The 18971-nt window shown below is 46.4% G+C and overlaps 2 long non-coding RNA genes across 2 annotated transcripts in view; one reads left to right on the plus strand and one right to left on the minus strand.

The window, feature by feature from the left end:
• LOC110405086 overlaps window positions 1-18971 on the minus strand; it is a 142736-nt gene that overhangs the window by 84378 nt on the left and 39387 nt on the right. The window lies entirely within an intron of this gene.
• LOC110405089 lies at window positions 15578-18413 on the plus strand. The gene is made up of 3 exons (XR_002442680.1): window positions 15578-15616; window positions 16110-16186; window positions 16957-18413. It is a non-coding gene; the product is annotated as an uncharacterized LOC110405089 (long non-coding RNA).

Here is an 18971-nt window from a genome sequence, read left to right on the forward strand (position 1 = left end):
ATCGTGGTGCCCTTGGTGACTAATTGGATGAGTAACTGCCATTTGGTTTCAGTTTGTTTGTTTTTGGAATGCTCCCAGTGTTTCTGCTGGCAGGTGAAAATGGAACTTGTCCGAACAACAAGCCCAAGGAAAGCAGTCCCAGAGCCCAGTGTGCAACTCCAGGTGCACTCACAATTGTTAGCAAGTTTCCCTCTCTTCTATAAAAATCAAATTATTGTTTCATTTTCAGGCCCCTAAGTGATGTGCAAAGCACAAAAGGATTTGGCGTTTGCAAATGTGGTGTGTGCAAATGCAGTTCTTTGCACTATTACCCCAACAAAAGAATCCAGCACCATTCATTCCACGTTTTTCCCAACAAAGATGACAGAGCGCTGCTGATGTCTTTGCGTCCAATTTATCCTCTAATTTATTATTATTTTTTTACTTCAAGCTCATAATGCCTGATTTATTCCCTAATTTATTCATTTATCCCCTGACAGTCCTATACCATCCAATCTCAAATTAAAAGAAAACATACACGTATTCCGTGTGGCAGGTAACCAGTAAGGCACTATAATTCTGAACAGCGCGCAGAAAGATAAAATCCAGCAGCAGAAGAAGGAATTTAGGAGAAAAGCTCATCGCTAGATCAGGCACACATGCCGTGGTACAGAGGATGTCGGAGGCACCTTGGCTGGTAGTTATAGCAACCGTATGTTTAGCTAGAATAACACATTGCTGGGCATTCAGAGGGCTCAAGCATTGCTAAGAGAATAGCTGAGGTCTTCGGTGGGGGAAAGCAAACACCCTCTGCCAGAGTCTGTGCTTTCTGCCAGGAAGGGCCCAGAGATCAGAGCCTTCGGAGAGAGAACGCAGCTGGTGAAACAACAGCCAGCGCCGGGACGTCAGATGCACCTGGTTCTTCTGTTTCCTAAATACACTCCTGCTGCTTCGCTGTGTAAATGAACAAATGTGTCTGGGCAGCCCTGCTCCGTCCCCAGGCTTCAGCTCAGAGTACAGCAATGTGTTAGAGACCAAAATCTGCCACCTATTTTAACCTCCTCCCACGTGACTGCTGTTGGAACAAGGACATCTAGCAGATCTGCTTAACGACCTGTTCTCGGTTTAATGTTCTTGGAGGTCTAAAAGCACCAACAGAAAAATGTATTTTCAGAAAAATGGTCCCCAGGAATAGCTCACAGAGCATGTGTAAAGTGCTTTTATGTAAAGCAGCTTCACAAAGTATGTGCTTAACAAACACGTCTATTTAAAAACAAAAAAAAAAGCTTGCAGGTTTTGCAAAAAAAAAGTTTTAAGTAGATGCGATAGAAATAGTAACGCACACACTAAGTACCATTATTATGACTAAACTTTAAGTTACTACTGTTATTGCTTGCCTTTGCATTATTTAAGCCATAACAGAGACAAGCAATGAAAGACGCCCCTGGCTTTGTGGGGGCTGCGATGCCCCGGCCCCCCCAGAGCACAGCTGCCATAGGACCCGGCCCCAGGGGGGGCTGCCGGCCAGGCACGTGGCCTTCCCATGCACGGCTGGTTTCGGTTGATAGCTGCACAGAATATTATTCCAAGCCCGCAGGATCCTCGTGTACTTTCCTCCTCCCTGAATGAAAACGGTTCAGCACTTCACTTGTTTGGTGCCTCCTAAGCAGTAAAGAAATAAACACCCGTGCGCTGGCTTCGCCTTTCAATAGAGGGCAAGCTCCCGTCACCCACAGAGAGCAGTTTGCAGTGAATTGCTTGACTATAATTAACAACAGCAGCAAGACCTCAGAAGCTGTTATAAGATTTTTATTGTCTTATCAATCACGATGAGCTAGCGTGTTGTTTATACTCCTTATTAATAACGTCATCCCATAGTGATGGATTGCACCAGCCTATGGCAGTACACTCTCAGGAGGTCATTCCTGCAGGGCTCCCCATAACCATGCCTTTCATCTGCTCATGAGTTTCAGCTCCCCGGGGTGAGCCCCGCTTGCTGCTCCTGGCTGCAGCCCTGGGGCCAAGGAAGCACGGCGCAGTGCCCAGACCCAGCAGCCATCATGCAGCAGCTCTTGCCTGCCCGCTGGAGCACACGGCCTCAGAGGTGCCAAGGGACACGCGCAGCCACTGGCTGATTGCACAGTGGGATCTGAATGGGCTGGGTTTTCATCTCACCTCTTTACTATACTCTATGACAGCGTAGAAAACCAACGATTGGATTTGTCTGCTTACGGAACGGTGCGGTGGTACTGTGTTGACTAATACCGAGCAGAGGCGTAAGTGCTCTATTTTCCTACACTTGAAGCTCTCTAATTTCCTGCATCCCACCTATGAAATGGAAACAATAATATTTCCCTTTCTGCCCCCCTTCTTCCACCTCACTGACAGAACAGGAGTTCTCCCGGCAGGGACGCGGTGCCAGCCCAGCACAGAGCGCACCAGCAGGACACGATGTGCTGCAGAGCTGAGCAGCGATGAACAGCAGCACAGCCCCCACTCCAACACAGAGCTCAGCCGTGCAGTGCCCGTGCACCCCACTCGATGCCGCAGAGCAGACTTGGTGGCTTCAGCAACGATCCCTTTCCTCAGTACATGCTCTGGGGTAGCTTCTCCAGCAGTGTTTTTCAGTGTAAAGTATGTTTTCGGTTTGATTGCATTTAATTTCAAATAACCAATTACTTAAAAGGAATTGTCAATCACCCTTTTGATACTATTAACTTACAAGATAAACAAGACATATGTTGTATAAGACAACACCATGAGACTGTCATTTAGTCAAGAGAAGAGCGGAGGAAGGACACAGTAGGCAAAAAGGGATGCTATTTGCCTGCTCGTTACTCTATTGTCCAGAAATCATTTGTTTCACTTAGGTGGGAAGCTGCAGTCAAATTCCATAAATCAATAGAGGAAAAAATGAAAGAAACATCATGTCTTTGCTAGCTTTTAAATGTCCCTTAATGGAAGAATACCAGATTTCCTTCTTCACCTCCCAGGAAATGGAAGAAATAGAATCATAGAATTGCTCAGGCTGGAAAAGACCTTCAAGATCATCAAGTCCAACCGCAACCTCACCATGCTACCCTAACTCTAACAACTCACCACTAAATCATGTCCCCGAGCACCACATCCAAACGGTTTTTAAACACATTCAGGGATGGTGACTCAACCACCTGCCTGGGGAGCCTGTTCCAGTGCTTCACAACCCTTTCTGTAAAGAAGTTTTTCCAGATATCCAACCTAAACCTTCCCTGGCGCAACTTGAGGCCATTTCCCCTTGTCCTGTCACTGTCACCAGTGAGAAGAGACCAGCCCTGCTCTCACTGCAATCACCTTTCAGGTATTTGAAGAGAGCCGTGAGGTCTCCCCTCAGTCTCCTCTTCCCCAGACTAAATAGCCTCAGTTCCTTTAGTTGCTCCTCATAGGACATATTCTCCAAGCCCTTCACAAGCCTTGTTGGCCTTCTCCGGACCTGCTCCAGCACCTCCCTGTCCTTTCTGTACTGAGGCACCCAGAACTGAACCCAGTACTTGAGGTGGGACCTCACCAATGCCAAGTACAGAGGCAGGATGACTTCCCTAGTCCTGCTCACCACACCATTCCTGATACAAGCCAGGATGCCATTGGCCTTCTTGGGCACCTGGGCACACTGCTGGCTCATATTCAGCTGACTGTCCATCAGCACACCAAGGTCCCTTTCCGTCAGGCAGCTTTCCAGCCACTCCTCCCCAAGCCTGTAGGATTGCCTGGGGCTGTTGTGAAAAGTGCAGGACTCAACATTCAGCCCTGTTGAAACTCACAGGGTGTACTTTGACCCATTGATGCCAAATGCCCCATTTTGACTAGCCCAAATATGACAGCAGGCATGTGCTGAACCACTGCCCTCTGCCAAGACTGTCATTTGGGGGATATTCCCCAAAGTCAGCATTTGAAGAAGAAATTTCTGCCTTCTTTGTCCAACCAGGCCACGCCTTTCAAACCATCTGCAGCTCATTTGCAAGGGAATGCTCTTCTCTCTTCTCTAGACTGTTCAGTTCAGAAGGATTTTCATTCCAATTAGTTTGCTGTCCACACATCAACTGGGTTAAGATTTTAGAAATATCAATTTATTGGAAGGAGGTATACTACCTCAGCAGGAAAACAAAGCTGGGGGTTACCCTCTGCAGCAATATTTTGAATTAGCTTTTACTGCCTTGCTTCCACCACCTCTCACCTTCAGTCAAAACTGATGTGAGTGAAAGAGTTTCTTCTGTTCCGCTGGGTAATTTCTTCATGCTTCTTTTTCTCCTTGGCATTACTACACAGTGCATGACAACAAAATCTGGAAATGTGCCGTTTCGGCATGAAAACACTGCAGCAGAGGCTTCCTAGTTTGTTTCAAATGAAAACAGAGATTCTTGGTTGGTAAACAACAACTGTGTGAATATCCCGGAGTATCTCCAAGACAGAAGGGAGGAAAGGTGTAAAATGGGCTCCTCCTCCTCCCAGGTGACCTCCAGACAAGGCACGCCGTGTGCCGCACCAGGCCCACCCACGGGGACGTTCTGCTGGTGGAAGCAACGAGCCCACAGCTTGGCAGGAGCTTTTGGTTTCTATTGTATTCTCTCAATAAAGAAGTGTTACAGTGGAAAAAAAAAAAAAAAAGAGAGAGAACTAATCAACGGATGTGAAAAATGAGCTCTGCAGTTATCCCCTGTTTCTAAATCCATGCAAGCAAACTTTCACGGAGACACGCATTGGCAAATTTTGTATTATTTATCACATTTACCACATAAACAGCGCTTTAATATACAGCGGAATCTCCTCCTCTTTGTGCAGGAGGGGAAGTGCTGAAGTGGCACGGCTCAGCCCTCCAGCCAGGCACAGCAGAGACTCCAAATCCTAACACCCTTCCAGGAGTGAGCTCTCAATTTATCACTAAATTGAAACGGCTAGCTGAAAATCAGCATAGGCGATGCATTGTTTGACAGGAGTTATTACGCGTAACAGATTTGTTTATTCAGACATGCAAATCACATTCCTGTTTCTGCTGGCAGTAAAGCACAGTGGCTGCTTTTATTTCAAGTGCAAGCTTCAGACATAATTCACAGCATCTGCAGAAGAAAACCTTCTGAGAGATGGGTGAAAATAGTAATGATCTCCCAATATGCCCAACTGCATCACTGCTGGGTGACATCATTGTGGACAGGTCAGGAGGAAAAAGTGCAGTGTATTTGTGGTTTGAAAAGCTGAAAACGATGCTGAGCAAAACTCTCTGAGAAAGTTCTGCAGGCAGAGGGGCTCATATCAGAAGTATCGTTCTAGTCTGCAAACAGAAACGCCACGAACTGCGCTGCAGGAGGTGACAACCTGCTCACGGCTGCATGTGGACTATGAAAATAGAACTGTTTGATTCCAAAGGAAAAAATAACCGATGAGAAAATTCATCCGATGCAAACACGATCCCTCATTAAGCATAAGTAAATTTTAAAACGGAAACATAATCAGCAAGGTAGAAAGGAATAACTTATTTAAATTCTCATTTCACTAAAACTCACTGAAAAATCAAGACTGAAAAGCAAAAAGATTCCTAAAAATGCATCCTATTACCACGCCAGGAAAACAGGACATGGGAATTTAATACGAGGAACGGAAGTCAGTGTTACCAGCTCAAAGACCCACGGCCACAGCCCTGCCCAGTGCCTCGGCTGGAGCCTGCCAGTCCTGCACAGAACCATGGCTTCGTTCAGCTGGAACGGGTCTCTGGACGTGCTCTGCTCCGCGACAGGAGCTGTCTGCTCACGCTCTGTGCCAAGGTCTGCCCCTACAGACAAGCACTGCTTATTCTGAAATGCACACCACATCTATACAGACCCTAGAAAAACACGTTTGCTAACACGGAGCTGCAGCAAGCCCTGCTAGTGGCAGAGCACATAAAAACACACCGCAGGCGCAGTGCACCCGACAACCCACGTGAGCAGCCTGACATCCCGGCCCTGCTGCGACCTCTCCATCAGCGCTGCGAAGCGGTGACATCTGCACGCGGAAAGCAGCTGGTGGAGGCATCTGTTTGCAAATTAAAGGGCTGCTCCTGTCCAAACGCCGATGCCAGTTTTTCGGTGGGATCAATAAGCTGGATAAAATGCTAATTGCCGTGACACCGTTCCCTGCACCAAGCCGGTGACTCTTGGCCTGGCTTGCCTGGACTACAAGGAGCGCGGTAACTGAATTAGCAATTCTGCTGGCCAGGACTCCTTGCACATCCCCTGTGACATTCCATCAAGCAGCAACACAAGATTACAAGTAAGTTATGGAGTGCTCGGAGAGACAGCTCTGAAATAACATCTAACATCGCTGCGCGTTGATGTGGTGACTTCACACGGTTTGCCAGGGAGCCTGGAAAGGCAGCACCAGCCTCGGGTAATGTCAGGAGCAGAAATGCTAAGGAACATATGGTTCTCAAAAACTGCTTGGAAAAATGTCTGCCAGTACAAGAGCTCGCAGATCATACCAATGGAAAACGCTGTCTTTATGCCTCTCTATTTTTTTGTTTGATATCATTTATCAGTATCAGCCTCAAGGTAGCAGCAGGCTGCACAGTCTGGACCCTTTAGCATCACCATTTCTACATGTTCTGAAAGATCTGCAATTCTTTGAACATGAGTTAAATACAGCAACAGGATGTGTGTCAATTCAGGCAACACAAGCATTTCAACGTCGCTCACACCAGCCTGCACTTTTTGTTGACAATTTTGACGAGCCAAAGCGACCCAAAGGCACGCAGCCTGAAGGAACACGGAGGGGCATCCTGTGAAACAGGAGTGATGTGCCATACCCACTCCACGACGGGGGTCTGCACCGCTTGTCACACGGGGCGGAACGACTGGAAATGTCAACGCAGAGCCTAGGAGATGCATCCTTCATTTCAACACCTGCTTCCCACCCTCACGTTCAGGTGCCCTGGGGGCTCTCCCTTTCCCCGCCCGCAGCCGCTCTGCTCGCCATGCCTGCTGCGCACATCAGCATCAGAGACCTCGTGCAAAGCTCTCCTTGAACGCAAACAACAAAAAAACAGGGACAGATGCCAACATCAAATATTTGCATTAGTAAAGTACATATTAAAAAATCTCAGTTGTGATATTATTGCTGATGCTAGGGTTTGTTATGCTGGACTGCCCTGTCCCCGGTCCCTGGCTTTCTCTCCGGAAAAGGAGAGAAGGAGGCTTAATGGCCTGTCACTAAAGCATCGTAATGGTGAATCAAAGAGGAAGGGATGGAGGTGATTCTTCTCGTCCACACAAATCATGCACCGTTCATTAGCTTTGTATCAATAAAATTAAAGCACATTAGAAGCACTTGAAAGAAGGTAAGAACATAGGAAAACTGATGCAAAGTAAAAGAAATAGCCCTGTATCTGAACACACAGCCTAGCACACTTCTTGCAGAACTGCTGCATTCCGGTATGCTTCTGGAGGTAAACATCCACACGCGTGCATCCCACGTGTGCTATTCCAGCACAGAAGATCTCTAGTGATAAACCATGCCTGTCACCTCAAGGTGTTCCACTTCACCTCTAACTCTAAAAGGTCCTTCTTATAAATCCCACTTGGTTAGTTACTGGGATGGCAGTGACAATTGATCATAACAAAGCTGGGCTTGTATCGGCCCAGGAGAATAATTCTAAAAACTCAGTAAAAGCCTCCCAGTGCAGAACTGTCTCTGACTTTCCCGGCAGCAAGAGGGGTGTTGCTGGAACCCAAGCTGAAGCTGCACCTTTCCCAGCTCACTCCCCGTGTGCTGTCCTGTCCCAACCCCACCTCTGCTCTGCACTCACTGCTGCCGGTGCAGGCTGCCTGAGAGGGAAGCTGCTCCCTTCAGAAACAGGATTCCTTTCACCTTGCTCAGCAGGAGATGGATTAGATGATTCATCAGCACTATTGGGGATCAAGATTTATCTGGACGTTGTCTGCTGTATCCTTTAGACCATCTGCTACATGTCTGCAATAAGAGCACATGATCTTCTACGCAACAGAAATACAGAACTGTACATGTTTCAGAGATGACGATATAACTTCCTAATGGGTTTTATCATTCAGTACATCAAAGCTGAATGGGTGGAGGCACACTTACAACACATCAGATTAGTCCATCTTGATAAAAAGCGGTGGAACAAAAAATGAATGCAGGAAATTAAGTCCATTAAGGAAAGCAGTTTTTGTAGTGCTGGGAAGAGCTGGCTTCCAATCGGAACACAATGAGAAGCCAAAGTAGAACAAAGGTGCAGCCAAATTTCAAGGTTGCTAAAATCCAGCCAGAAAGTCTCAATGATCTACAAGAAAAAGGGAAGTAAATCCAAGTCTGAAAGGGAAAAACAACCCGGAGAACACTGGGAAGATTAACAGAGCAGTGAACACAACAGAGAATGGAAAGTCTTGCTACTGCAAACCCAGCCTGAGCCCCTGAGCCGCTCCAGCACCAAAGCAAAGTACGGCCACTTCTCCCTGTCAGCTGGCAGAAGGAGAGCCACAGGCCTCGTGCTTTACGTCTGAAATGAGAGAACTGCACAGACTGCGCTGGAAGCATCCTTGCCAGAGAGCACATGGCAACACTTTGAACTAATTGTGAGCATAATTATCCACATCTCTGCAGACCTCTCCTCGGGCATTTTGTGTGCTCTTATATAAAGATTCCACTCTGCCACATACTCAGACACATACCTTTGAACCTGATGAGAGATTCACAGCTGCTGGCTGAGAAGTGTGAAATTCTTTTAGAAAAATAATCTTTTTCTTTTTTTTTTTTTAATTAAAAACACTGAAATGTTTCAACCAGCTGTGAAGCTGTTCAGCTATATCTGCAAAAGATGTTCCTACAGACACATTTCTCCGCCGTTTCTAAGCGGGCATTAATACGGGCACAGCACCCACCCCCTGCGGGTACAGACCCAGGCACCCGAGTAGGGACCAGAGCTGTCACTTCTGTGAGGCCAGCCACAGGTTTGAGCTAATTATGGGACAGAAGCTCGCGAGCACTTTAGCTGACCAAAACGTATGCTCTCCATTGATGTCTGTATTAGGATTTTCCCAGCAGTATGATAAGCCGTGCTTTCTGTCAGCGCACCAAGCAGTGCTGAGCACTGCAGCCAGCTTGACTGGGGCACATGAAGATGTGATGACTATCCTGTGATGTGACCTGGAGAAAAGACTCAGAAAAGGGCTCAGCAAACAAGTTACAAAACCCTCAGGACTCACGCCCTGAGAATCTCTGTCTTACTTTATTCAAGAGAAGGCCAAACTCAAAACCTACATGGAAAAGGCATTTTCAAGGGTAGGTAGCTCATAAAATCAAAGCTAACAAGTGTAACAAGACACACAGGACCAGAAACTAAACACAGTTGGGCTAGAAATAGGCATTCGATTCTTCCAGGGAGCGGGTGCATACCAGGGGAGCAACTTAAAAGGAGAGCTGCTGGGTTTGATTGCTTTGTGTGTTTGAGTCTCTTTGAGCGCCTGGCCAAAGAGAATTACAGTCTGCAATTCAGAATTTCAGGGGAACTTTGAGGCTTAATTTATAAAAGGTTGGACTCAAAGCTGGGAAGAAATGCCTCCAGCTCACCATCACCGACCTCTATACTGACAGCACGCATCATGGCTGGAGCTGAGGCCAGAGCACTTGCAGTGACAGCTTGGTGAGCTGGGGGACCCACCAGCAGCGAGAGGAGCCGGCCGGGGGCTGAGCAGAGGCAGCATGGTGCAGGGGCCCTCGCCAGCTGCCACTGGGCTGCAGATGTGCAGAATTTCTGCAATTCACAGTTTGTGCTAATGGCAGCTTCGCCTTCTCGTGCTCTATTTTGAAGGAACATCGAGCCCCACGAATTAGTAAAAACTTGTTGGATAGCAGGCTTTCTTTTAGTATTTTGGTGTTAGTCCAATTGTAGTCATACAAATCATGATAAAGATGGGACTGGCGCTCCAGAGATGTGACGATCACACAGAGGACAAGTGGACGTATATTTCTGTACAAAATATTTAATAAGTTCAATTCTGCCAAAAGCCAACTATGTGCACATGCTGCTTTGCAAAGAGAGAAAGCACAAGAACTGTGCTTCGCAGACCTTGCAGTGAAGGTGCCATCCAGCTTACTGACACAAAATGGGTTGCAAGCATTCGTTTAAGGGGATGAATTCTTAATGGGCCAGATGTTTTCCTATTGATTTGTTATTCCCAGAACAAACAGCAGCTAACTAGGACAGAGGAGCTCCAGTTCAGCTGAGGGGTTCAGGCCGTAGCAGCAGCTCCCTCCCCTGAGCTGCACCACCTCACAACAGCCACGTGGGATGGCGAAGATTACAAGATTGGTGCTGCTGTAACACCACCCCTGCTGGCACCCCCAGGAGCAGGGTACGCGCAGTCCTGGCTGGGTTCTGTCCTTCTGCACCTCATCCTCCATTACAGAAGTCAGTTTCCTGGGGTTTCCATACAGGAACCTCCATCTCTGGGATAAGCCGTGGCCTTTTGAAGGGTACACTCAAGTGTCAAGATCATCTACATTATCACAAGGATGTTTCTCATATGAGAAGCTGAGATAAGCCGTGATGTAATCTATTATAATGACATTTCCATCAGCATTAAATGTCTTCAATGTAACCTACAACAGGAGCTAATAAAAAATATTTGGGGGCTGCGCCTGTGACAGCTCCAATTTGCTACCGGAGAAAACTCAACGCGGACTTAATTTTTCACCGCCCTCTTCATCATCTCAGATACATTGCTTCGTGGATATTGATGTACTCAGAACTCCAGCAACAGCAGCTGGGCAGAAGTGCATTCCTGCAGGCATGCAGAGCTGCAGCTTGCTGCAAGGAGGAAGTGCAGCACGCAGCTCTGCAGGCAGAAGCACAGAGCCATGGGCTCTAAAAAGGAACGTGGTGACTTTTTTTTTTTTTTTACTGTGTAGAGTTTTAATAATTCTTACAGTGGTATCGTCTTCTATCTTTTTTTCCTAAGTGCTGCAAGACAACATTCATAAAACCAGAATTTTCAAAGCAATTTTCACGCCAGTTGTCACTTGCAATCACAAGTGAGGAAACGTCTATGCTAATCCTAAATTGGATTTTGAAACTGAGATTTCAAACTGAAATTTGACAGAAACATTAGTGTCACAATAATAGCAATAATCAACTCAGTGGGCTGATGGGGACTGTGCATACGTAATGAACTTAAATATATTCTCTGCAGATTTCAGAACCTGTATAAGGTAATATCCTCACAGTGAAAAGGTGATACCATTGAGGACTTGGCAAGATATCTTCTCCCAAAGAGGGTAAATATTGTGGTGCCCCTATTAGCAACTGCATGAACTCATCACTTTCTTAGTGTAGGATAATTAAGGAATAAATGCAACCAAGAGACACACTGACAAGTATGAGCCGTGAGGAACTCAGCTGCCGAGGCCCCACAGAAGTACCCACATTTTGCTGCTCCACAGGAGAACAGAGAACCACTACAAACAGCAGTTTGCTCCCTGCGTGGTGCACCAAGCAGTGCTGAGCTTGCATTCCCCTCCAATAACAGCACCTTCATTCCTGGACTGGCTGCTCCCATCCACATGCACCAAAGCCCAGGCTGACACAGCCAAGCTGCAGCCAGGATGGAAGTTGGCCAAGGCAGGGGGAGGCAGGCCAGCTTTCATGAGGGAAGCAGCAGGCAGCGTTTCTTCCAAGCATTTTTTTTTTTTTGAGGTCACTTTTATCACATTGCTTTATAGTTTGTGCCACCTGCCTGAGAAATTCAATTCTCCTTGCAACAGGAAAAATGAAGCCATACTGATTTCCATTACATTTGTACATTTTCATCCTACACACAGACACCTCCATCCTTCAACACGTGCAGATGGGTGAGAGCAGGCAGCAGTGGCACCGGGGCAGCAGGACCCTGCCCTGCAACCCCAGGGCCACAGGCTCTCTGTCCCACACACAGCACAGTGCCAACATGCCCACACAGGACGCAAGCAGCTAACAGCAAACCCCTGGCTTCTCAAAGGAGGTGAAAGATGGTGGGGAGGCAGCATTGGAGAGATGGGCAGCATGGCAGCCCAGCCCCAGCTCAGTCCGTTCCTGCTGCCCTTCCCCCCAGCCTGGCTCCATGCTGTGCTGGCAGCGCAGCTGTGCCCACTGCAGGCTTTTCAAACTGTGTTTTATGACTGTGTTTTGGTTTTTTTAATGGCAATTTTCATAGAATTACTCCTGGCTTTCTTGCTCATTTGTACAAAATAGATAAATTAATACCCATAGAAACAATTTGGTTTTTCTTCTCAGGGTGTTCTCTTTGTACTTTCAGTAGCAGTGAAGGAAAAGGAAAATGAAAAATAAATGGCATCATCAGCCATTTCAAGGACAAAATTTAAAAGTCTTAAAAATTCACTTTCAGGTTTGTCTATTGTTCATTATTTTCATGACACCAAAGACTTTTCTCCAGTAAGCAGTAGCTCTTAAAGCATAGCAAATGAGAATTGAATTTTACATGAAACACAAGTGAATAAAAAAAAATCTAAGCATTTCTTGGCTTAAACAGAGATGACTTAAACCCCACAAATGAGTAGCGCTCCTGCTGGCAGGTAGGGGCAGCTCTGCACCTTTCTCTTTCTGCCTTTTCTGGGTTTTAGGCATTTGCCAAAAGCCGTGCTTAATTTTAAAATAAACCATAGGCCTAAAGTTTGGAAATACGGTTATGTTTAAGCACACAATTAAAAGAAAGGACTAAATTTATAAACAAACTTTCTACTTTTATTTCCACAGATGATTAAGTCTGAAGACACAGAGAGACCTTTCCTGAGTCCCCATCTTCCTTTTGTTTCAAGCCTCAGAGTTTACCAAGTGTAGGCTCTGCAGATAAAGACACAAATTTTTGCTTGCCAGCTTCGGGGCCCGCACAGAATGGTGCAGCAGAGGAAGAGCTGAGCTTTTCTCCCCCATTTCGCAGCCCCAACATACAGCTGCAGCTCTAGGGGTGCTTGGGCAGTGGCAGAGATTCATCACTCAGGGTGCCAATGTTCTGGTGGTGCGGGCAGGATGAAGGCCGCCTCACCACAGTGGGATACACAGAATTTAACCCAAGCTGGTCATGGAGGATCTCTGAGGGCAGGGAGAACCCCGGGGAGCAGCACTGCTTCAGCTCCATCTCACCCCGGAGCAGAGGGCAGGAGCTTCACTTGCCTCCTGCCACCACCACCGAGAAAGGCAGATCAACACCCGGCCCCACAGTCTGACTCTCACTGCATATAACAATTTATGACGATATGAAAGCCAATACCTGCTTTAAATGGTTCAGTGAACCGTTAAAAAGAATGGCACTGACTTCCAGTTACCACTTGTCTTGCTAGTTTTCAATCAAAGATCATTTTGTCTGTGTAAGATGCGATTATTTGAAGTGAGAACATTGGTGTCACTCAGATCTTGTTCCAGCATTACCCCCTCTGCAGATCCTTTATGTGAAAGCACCCTGTCCACCTGGACACAACAGAGGACTCCACAGGATCACGAGGTGCAGCTGCACCAAGCCAGGGCTTCCAGGGCAGCACAGGTATCCCCTCCCCAGGCAAACCCAAGGATCGTTGCTGATGTATCAGTGCTGATTGCTGTGGCTCAGTCCCAGACGTGCCAAGAATACTTGTGGGGTGCAGGAGGCAGAGGTCCCCACGTGCCTGTGATGCTGGATGCCAGCATCAGCACAGAGTGCAGACAGGCAGCAGTAGTGGGACCGCCTGGCAGGCCCAGCAGCAGGCCTGGATGTCTGAGCCAGTGCTAGGCTCATGCCAAACTGAAAATGATACCATGGGGCTCCTCATCAAACATAAGGGCAGCATCTCTACCAAATAAAACATCTCATTCCACATGAGATCACATTTCTTCTCCTTCATTTTCAGGTCAGTTACCTGTTATCATGCTCTCACTATAAAACGTAAGGCAGTTCACAGCATCAAGGCAAGAAATTCCCTCTTAGAAACATCAGAAGAAAAAAGAGCTTAAGGTTTTTTAAAAGTTTTGAAGTTTAAGGGCTTTTTTAATCCCTCTTGCACCCATTTCCCATGCACCAGTGGTGAGTGGGGTCTGTGTGCCCATCCCACAGCGCTGGGCTCTTGCACGTTTTAGCCAGGGACAGCCCCTCACCCTGGGGAAGCAGTTCACGCTGGGCTTTTCTCACTTTCAAAGCCTCTTCTCCACATCTAGAGAGCTGGAGAAAGATCTCAGATTTTCAACTCATTTTCTGTAGTTTCTCACAATTACAGAAGAAAGAGGTTGCCAGCCCGCTGCCTCACCCCCAGCTCACATCCCTGAAGCGTAAATGAGAAATGCGTGTCCTCTGGGGACAAGGGCCCCTCCCAGGGCTATGCAACCTGCACCTGGGAACCAGCCCCTCCTGGCACCATTCCTAAAGCACGTCTTTCCCCACACCGTGCCCAAATCTCAGCCTGTCACTATAAGAAAAGGGCATTACATTTTAAAATGCCAGAGTTTCAACTGTTTTCCTGCAAGCTCAAATTCACCCACATGAATTCAGTGCCTGTAAGGATTTCATTTTATAAACTGTCAAAGCCAGATCCTCCCATCCCCACCGCTGCTGGGTTCAGTTCAAAATGCAATGATGTAAAAATAAAATTCCTATTGACTCCAGGGCCATGAGGCAGACCTATCGATCGGCTGCTTCTCCTGCGTCTGTCCCATAGACATTAAAAGAGCCAACTGTGCAGTAAAGTTTTATTTCACATAAATACGATTGACAGAATCCAGCTCAGAACCTTAAAGATAACAGAGGCACTACAGGGCTAGGCTGGCTTTACAGGAGAAAAGACAACTCCAGGGGAAACATTTGTTCTTTGCAAACACAACAGAGATGAGCGCTGGGATGGGAAATGAATTCTGCAACAACACTGGCTAAGTAAGGGTAAATACAAATTGGCCTTCCGGAGGTTTGGGCTGGGGAACACAGACTTCCCAGCAGTTTGGCTAAAGGAGCTCCAGGGAGCTGGCAGAAGTGTCTGATCCACACCAGCAGCACCAGGCAGCCCAGTGCCGGCAGCACACAGTGCAGCGCTCCCACGCTGCACCAACTGCAGACACTTGTCACCCCACATCTGCCATTGTCCTTTCCACATTAAGAAAGAACCTCTCAGGAGCACACGCTCTGCTGGCCACATGCACACCAGCATCAGTTTTATGGCACACACAGGAGGAGTTGTCCTGAAGCATAATGGCCATGTTGTGTATTTCCTTCACATGCAAACATACACACAGACAAAAAAAAACCAAACTCCAACTGCCATATTGGCCTAATGCTGCTTTCTCTGCACCAGCTGCACGCTGCCCTGGAAGGCAGGCATGAGCCCACATGCACTGCCTCAATGCCAAAGGCCATGAAATGGCCACAGCCCTTCTCTCTCTGACCCCCGACGAGCTCACACCAAAGGCATCACACCTACACCTCAACCTTTGCAGCCTGCCTGCGACAGGTTCTAGAAATAAGAGAAGGAAGAAAGGCAACAAGAAGGAAGATATTTGAAGTCAGCCCTGGCCATGCCCAGCCCAGCCCCTGCTCGCCTCCAGCAGCGGCTCCCTGCGGACCGCGCCGCTCTCCTCCCTCCTGATTCACACGCAGCAGATGATGTAAGTGACATTCCTTTTATAAACTCATACTGCCTTGCCAAGGTGCTTATTTTTGTTGCTAGCTGTTGTACATTGTGTTACTGGCGGCACGAAGTGGCCTTGCCTACAAACAGAACGGTGCTGCAGTCACAGACAGGTTCAAGTTACAACTTTTACCAAAGGTTCAAGTTAATGAGGAGATTTTACTAACTAGCTTTATTTTGATCCTTTGCTTTCGCTTGTGGGTTTTAGTGTTTTGCTTTGGGTACAACTTCTATGTCAATCCTGTCCTCCAGCACTCCTCTCCCTGCCCCACGTCACCTACAAATTTTATAAACCCTCCATCAGACAAATCACTAATTGCAATAGAGAAGAGACTCAAGATGAGAACAGGTCCTCCTGTTCCACAAGGTCCCAGTGGCACAGACAAATAATTGCAGCTACCCTTAAGATAAATCCCCCACACAGCTGCATGTGTGCCTTACAGACGCGTTTCTCTCGCTGACTCCTGCAGGTGCCATGGAAATCCAAGGGTCCGTCCTCACAGAAGTCACGGCATGCCATAACTATTTGTTCCTCCTTTCCCAGCAGGTCAGTTAATTAGAGTGATCCGATACAATATGCTTTTGACAAATCCATAGCGCTTGTTTTGTTTTGATTTCAGTCACCCCTTCCGAGTGTTATGGATTGATTTTTTCATTAATTTCAGAATCTTTCCAAGAACTTGTTAGTACAGTCAATAATACACTAGACTGTTTTTCCATTTATATTTAGGATCTGTATCTGCATTTGGTAGTTCTGAGACCTCCCCTGAGCTCCACAAGCTGTTAAAAATAATTGCTATTTGTTCAAAAATGGTTTTAGTACTTTCTAAAGAGAACTTCCTCACATCCTGTGCCCTGACCTATCTAGCAGATCCAAGTCAACTCCTGCCTGTTTCTTCTCTGCCCTGGCCCTTTATTCTGCACTCTGGTTGGATGTCACCAGGTTATCAGGACACTTCCGTTAGCAGTCACTTCTCCGGCCAGTACTAAATCTTTATTTCCTGTCTTCTTATTTCTGATGTAAATCTAGCACTACTTTAGCACTACTTCCCCTGCTTTTCATCTTGGTTGCTAAAAGAAACATTTTTCCTTAAGCTTCTGATTTTACCCTTATATGCCTGTGCTCTGCCTTCACTGTAACTTCCCAAGTGTCCCTCTCTGCTTCTGTACAACTTCTTCAGATTTTCCACTCCTAAAAGAGCTCCTGATCCTTCTGTAACAGCTCAAACCACTTCGCTACCATCCCCACGCAGAAGGATGCTCTGCCATTGTGTGCTGATAGATCTTTCAGAACCTGCCTTCTCTTTCATTCCTTAGATCATCACCCCACAGGATCCTGCCTCCCAGCTCCCCGTGCCTGCTGAAAAGGATTCCAGCGTCCTGCGATGAAACTCTCTGGGCACGGAAGCTTTGTATCTTTTAGAATCAATCCAATGAGTGTGGAAAGAGGATAACATGAAGGGAAATTCTGAATGTCCCAAAGAGCGCCAAAGTATCTATTTCTCATTAAAAGTCAATGACAGTTTGGTACTTAAATGCCCTTTGTATCTTGGAGAATCTCCTTTGTAAATACTTCTCCCTGTGCTGGTACACTGAGAACTACTAAAATCAATAAATATAACTTGAAGCTTTCAGGTACTGAACAGGAAGAAACCAGTTCCTTCTCCAACTCCTACCACTCCTCTACAAGAGAAAGTTCACCTCCCAGTCTTGGGACTCTCAGTGCTTTGCTGCTCTCACCCTTTTGCACTGTATGATTGCCTCCCTTCCCTGGATGGGCTGTCAAAGCCAGAAGTGCTTCTTTTTCTGAGATAAAGAACAATATACTTGGGAGTGATGAAGGAGGAAAAGAAGAAAAAGCACCTTGCAATTAAATATTTTAATAGACATTTTGAAGATGTTTTTGAAAAGATTTAAAATTAATGTTAACAATAGCATGCATCAGAGGGCTTAGGCTGAACAATACCTATCACTTTTTCTGCTTAAGAATCTTAAAAATAATACCCTATAATATTTTGCACCAGCATTTTTTTTTTAAACTCTTCTAGACTAGGCAGACATTTCTGACTAGCTGTGCACAGAAGCTTAAATCCTCCCTCTCCATATTCATACCAAGCAATCAGTTTATGACAGCTTTGGTGAACCTTTTAGATGATGTGCACTGCAGTAACTTTACTCTTGGGAGCATACTATGTACTACCAGCCTTCAGATAAGGGACACTGGTCTTTTGCTTCCTCCCAGTGTGGCACTCCCAGATAATTACTGATTTAATGAGGTAGAAATTCAGACAGGGAACCAAATACTGCAAAAGGATCGGAGGCAATCCTGCACTATATGTCATTCTCAGCACTATACATGCTGCTTCTGGCATGTGACCAGTGGAAATCTGGGATTTATGTCGTTGATTTTCACTGGTTTCCAGAGAAAAAGTTTCACCAAGGAGCCTGAGGCCCTACTTTATAACTGCAAACCCAATGTTCTGATTCACAGAATCACCAAGGTTGGAAAAGACCTCCCAAGATCATCCAGTCCAACCGTCCACCTATCACCAATATCTCCCACTAAACCATGTCCCTCAGTACAACATCTAAATGTTTCTTGAACTCCTCCAGGGATGGTGACTCCATTACCTCCCTGGGCTGCCCATTCCACCACCTGACCACTGTCTTGGAGAAGCATTTCTTGATGTCCTACCTGAATCTCCCCTGGCACAACTTGAGGCCATTCCCTCTCATCCTATCACTAGTTACATGGGAGAAGAGGCCGACCCCCAGCTCACTACCGCCTCCATTCAGGTAGTTATAGAGAGCGATGAGGTCTCCCCTCAGCCTCCTCTTCTCCAGACTGAACAATCCCAGCTCCCTCAGCTGCTCCTCATAAGCCCTGTCCTCCAAACTCCTCACAGCTTCATTGCCCTTCTCTGGACATGCTCCAGGGTCTCAATGCATTTCTTACAGTGAGGGGCCCAAAACTGGACACAGTACTCATAAGTGTAGCAATAAGCTAGAACAAAATCTTTAAATAACAATTGTCAAGCATGAAGATACATATAGAATGTATTAAAATTAATAGCATTCACCCATCTTTCAAAAGAAGTTGATGGGTCTTGTTTCTTCTGGAAAAAATCTGTGTTATGCTCACTGAATATTTCATTTTTGTTCGATTTGAACCTTTTGGCAGAAATAAAACATACAATCAAAGTAGGATGGCTGTCTTGATCTCTTTGCAGACATTTATACATTACATTAAAAAGGAAATGCATTAGGATTCACACGGACACGTTCTGTTGACCACTAGAAATGACGCTATATAAATAAAGAGTAACATAATC

This window comes from Numida meleagris, chromosome 11 (genome assembly GCF_002078875.1).
Source record: "Numida meleagris isolate 19003 breed g44 Domestic line chromosome 11, NumMel1.0, whole genome shotgun sequence".
Lineage (NCBI taxonomy): Eukaryota > Metazoa > Chordata > Aves > Galliformes > Numididae > Numida > Numida meleagris.